This window comes from Pollicipes pollicipes, unplaced genomic scaffold, assembly GCF_011947565.3.
Source record: "Pollicipes pollicipes isolate AB1234 unplaced genomic scaffold, Ppol_2.1 Scaffold_1600;HRSCAF=1878_pilon_pilon_pilon, whole genome shotgun sequence".
Taxonomy (NCBI): Eukaryota; Metazoa; Arthropoda; class Thecostraca; order Pollicipedomorpha; family Pollicipedidae; genus Pollicipes; species Pollicipes pollicipes.
Window position 1 is genome coordinate 4,839,947 of NW_023595962.1, and position 4,559 is coordinate 4,844,505.

A 4,559-nucleotide genomic window follows, 5' to 3' on the forward strand; every position below is an offset into this window, starting at 1 on the left:
AGACAGTCAAGCTTGCGCCTTGCCAGTCGATAAGTGTAATATGCCACTTTAGGAGCGATTTGCGCTAGGCTGTCTTGACCCGCCTTTTTTGTATCAGAGCGGCTTATGCTGGCGACGTTTCTCGTGGCTCCGAAGAACTCCGTTGGTTGTTAGCCGTTCTGGCGCGGCTGCGATGGCAGCCCCCAACGCGACACTTAGCTCGACGTTGCATGTTGACCAGCCTGTAAACATGTAATTAAACAACGTATATTCCCGCGTGGCACTTTCGGAAGCAAGGACCGCTGTAACCGTCCTACTCTTCGCCCGATACATGGCGGTTGTACCGAAATGATGCCTCAGCGTGGCGAGCAGGAGCGCGATCGGCCACGGCGGCGCTCGTGCTCTGGCCAGCGGAAAGTGGCGGCGATAGCCTGCATGGCACATACGGCCTCTCTCAGCAATGTCCGGCCTGCCCGCATCCCCTCAAGCAGGGCCTCCTTAAAAGTGTCCTCCCTGACGTCACGCGCCTCCTCCCTCCTTGCGGCTCGCTCTTCGCCCCGTTCCAAGGAGGCCACCATCCTGTCACGGTGGGAGTACGCGGCTCGGCGACGGGCCTGACGCTGTTGAGCGGCCCGGGGGTGCCACTCAAACCATCGTCGCCGCCCAACAGGCTGGAGGGGCTGACAGGCGTTTGAAGTCTTGTCGGGTGGCGCTGGCGGGGCTGGATGTCCGTTGGCTCAGAGGAGCGACCAGAGCCAGATGATGAGGATGATGAAGGAGCCGGATCATGAGGCACGGGCTGAGAGCTGGGACGAGGTGCGGGTGGGCCGGGATGAGGCGCGGATGGGCCGGGATGAGGTGCGGATGGGCCGGGATGAGGCGCGGATGGGCCGGGCGAAACATGGATGGGCTGGGACGAGACGTGGATGGGCCGGGGCGAGGTGTGGATGGACCGGGATGAGACGTTGATGGGCCAGGCTGGGGCGTGGGCTGAGGTGTTAGTTGATCGGGGTGGGCCGCGGATCGGGGTGGACGAGCCGGGATGTGGTGTGGACGGGCCGCGGTGAGATGGAAGCCTGGGATGTGGAAATGCCGGAGTGTGATGGGGGCAGAGATATGGAAGAGCGGGAACTGGGTGCAGTGGACGAACTCCGAGGCGACGATGGGACGAAGGCAGTTGGGAGCGACTCCAGTGACGCGGGTCGGCTAATCACTTCTGAGACGATGGCATCATCGTCACCCTCCCCCAGAAACGGCACGTCTTCGGCGATGGTCGACGTGTCGTCGGTGTTGAGGAGGGGCGCGATCCCTTGGCCACGGAAGATGACAACTGGATCTCCTGAAATCACAGTGCAGCACAAAAGGTATATAAAAGGCATAAGATGGAGTTGATTGCAAATATTACAAACCGGATAAGAAAACACCTGATCTTCTGCCCACCTGGTTTGGCAAAGCACTTTCCGTCCGAAACTAAACGCAGGAAACGGCTAATTTGTGGAAACTCAGCCGCGGTGGCCACCATACGCCCAAAATGTCGCAGTCAGATAGTGCGCATGCGCCAAGGGGTTCACCCATCAGGCGCGCTCAACACGGTTCGCGGAAAACGGGTCATTGGGTTGCTGAATATCATGACCTCCTGGAGATAGGCCCCGCTCTCCCCGGTGGCACTTGATGTTGAGACATTCAAGGGCTTCAAGGGTGGCCCCAACCAGCGTGACACGTTAGCGTGCGGGGTAATAACATCACACGAATATAAGGGCGCGCGTGCTCTGATTATCTCGCCGTCCGATGCGTCCTCCACGTGCTCGAACGTCAATTCCACTGCCGCTGCAGGCCACGTTGGCCGCTGGTCGTCCTCCCAGGAGCTCCTGGAGGATGTCTTTGTTGGCAAGGTCTTGTACTCTAGCTACGGACCGACCCTGCCTCGTCTTAAAGTTATTGTACTTATTTCTTATGGCCTTCAGCTTGTTTCTCCACATTTCAGACGGACGGTCGTGGCCCTTCTCCACCAGGGACTCAGATATGCATTGGAATACCTGAAAAAGGACAGTACATCCAATGTGGCTAGCATAAATATGCCTGACTGTGTTCAATCTTTTGCTTATCTGTTGGGTTATCATTCACCTTCACCACTTTTGGCTATGCTCTTACACTTTGCACATCTTACACCTTGCATGAAAGGCATGGCCTATGACATGGCCTATCACAGCCTGTGAAAGGCCAAGTGACAATCAGCAAAGGGTCAGTTGAAATTTTTGCTCACTTCATTCGACATTGAGAGGTTTGATGCATGCTGAGCCTATGTGAATAGAGCCTCACTTAACAAAATAATAATTTTCTTTGTATGGCTATCCTCCTAACCATGACTTCCATTTGACCTTCAGAGTGAACGTAGATGGGTAGATGCACAGGTAGATGGCATGGGTCATGCGCATTACTCCTGTAAGCTTCCTTTAGCTCAGCATTCAAAACTAACCATGCAGGCCCAATGTTATATCATGCAAGCCATGTATATGGCAAGATACCTCTGCAATCCTAAGGCACAGCTGCCAATGATGTGCTTAATTTCACTTGTCACAGTGATAGTTGCTCATTATATAGAAGAGCATAGATAGATGACCAGGAGCTGATGAGTGTAGAGAAAAACTACTTGACTTATCCCAAATATCAGTCATCTACATTACAAAGAAAAGTCAATGAAGCTAAAGCACCCATCCCTGAACTACAAGAAAATGAGGGGTGATGTAATCACAGCACATCAAATCCTGTATGGAACAGCTCAAAGAAAGACCAGTAAGCAGCCATTCCCTAAAATTAGTTAAAACACAGACATTGAAAGTTTTAAGACATCACAGCTTTAGCAGCAGTGATCAAGAAATGGAACAGACTCTGACAGGCACCCCCAGCGACTGAGCCAAAAGGTGCAAGATACAGGACAAGGGGTGCAAGATACAAGACAATGTATATTGCTTATCACTTGATTTGTGTAAGCCAGTTTTAACAAGCTTACAAAAATGATTGATAATGCTGATGAATTTTTTTCAACAGACTGGCTTGCCCCCAGTGCAGGTATGCTTTGCATATATGACTAATGACTATTGTGAACCAAGGATATTGTTAAAAGACTCCAGGATGCATTTCAAAACTGATGAAACAGTTGTTTCCCCATCCTGGAGCCAACTCACAAGACCCAAATGAATTTGGACTAATACAGCTTAGCTGCAGTCCTGAATACAAATCAATGAAGGTGTTCTTTGATCATTTTCACAACATCACTATGACCATAAGGAGCCCACCACAATAGGAGCAATGCACACTATGTTTAAATGCACATCAGGATACCAAAACTACCCTGCATGATGTAACTTTGTCTTGCAGGCAGCACATACTAATGTACATGCCACATCATAATATCGTTCCAAGATGTTAGCACATTCCTTCCAAATGGTACCATTGAGTCTAGGTGACCACAGTTGATGGAACAACCCGAAACCATCAACCTGCTTAAGTTTTGTATCTATCAACATCTGTGCAAGCTATTAAACTATTGCTAAAACATGCAATAGCTTAATAGCTTGCACAGATGTTGTATATCGTGTGCGTGAGTGCATGTACGTGCCACGTGACCATACTAACCTGCACGTTGCGCACTTTTCTCCCATCGATGGCCGACAGAAGCCCCTTCTCCTGAACAATGGCCAGCATCACCCGCTCTTCCTGCGGCGTCCAATGACGCATGTTTTACAACTTCGATAAAGCACCTTTACACAAGCGGGTTAAGACAAAAAACTAATTCACAGGCAAAAAAGCCATGAGACGCCGTCGACCCCAGCCCAAAATCTCCCCCCTAGCTCGTCGCGCGAAGCCGAAATCCGTGACAAAGCGGCCGAAAGGCGCGATGGGGACATGTACAATTTACAAAACGCACTTTCGTCTAAGAATAGCTCAGATTAATATTTTGGCTTAAGTAATGGATTAATCTGACTTCAGTCAGCTTTTTTCTGATTTTTGTATTCTTTTGCGACCTATTGTTGTCAGACTTAACCATTTTTCTCAAAACATGCACGAAAACACCAGCGGTATGCATCGTTATCTGTAGGTGATCTAGGCTTACCGTAAATTTCCTCTCCCACCATCGCAAATTTACGATACGATGTGTGGCTGGCGCGGCGTCGCTGAAACCCGTTTACATGAGCAGAAACTGCGCCTTTTTTCTAATCGTCGCAAAATTGTCCTTTTGGTTGACTCATGTAAACGGGGTAAATGAGGCTACCGCTGCCGTGAAAGCTAAGTTAGACAAACATTTAAATGAAATTGATGCTTTCGGTCTATCAAAACAGGATATCTGTGGTCTTTCTTATCGTCTACTTATCAAAGATTTGACATATAGACACATAAGAACGCCTGTATTCTATGGGCTGCCTAAAGATCACAAACCTGCAGCGCCCCTCAGACCTGTCATATCGGCGTGCAGCGGTTCTACAGAAAAAAGCTTCGTGTCTTTTAGAGAAAGTACTCAACCAGATCTTCAGGTTTATTCCCACTCATCTGTGGGACACCAGAGACTTTTAACCAAGGCT

The 4,559-nt window shown here is 49.7% G+C and overlaps 1 long non-coding RNA gene across 1 annotated transcript; it reads right to left on the minus strand.

Annotated features, from left to right (window-relative positions):
- Positions 1 to 232: 232 nt before the first annotated feature.
- On the minus strand, positions 233 to 3,701 carry LOC119090555 (uncharacterized). The gene is made up of 2 exons (XR_005093258.1): positions 3,616 to 3,701; positions 233 to 1,318 (listed from the first exon to the last, which is right to left on the minus strand). It is a non-coding gene; the product is annotated as an uncharacterized LOC119090555 (long non-coding RNA).
- Between the last annotated feature and the right edge of the window lie 858 nt (positions 3,702 to 4,559).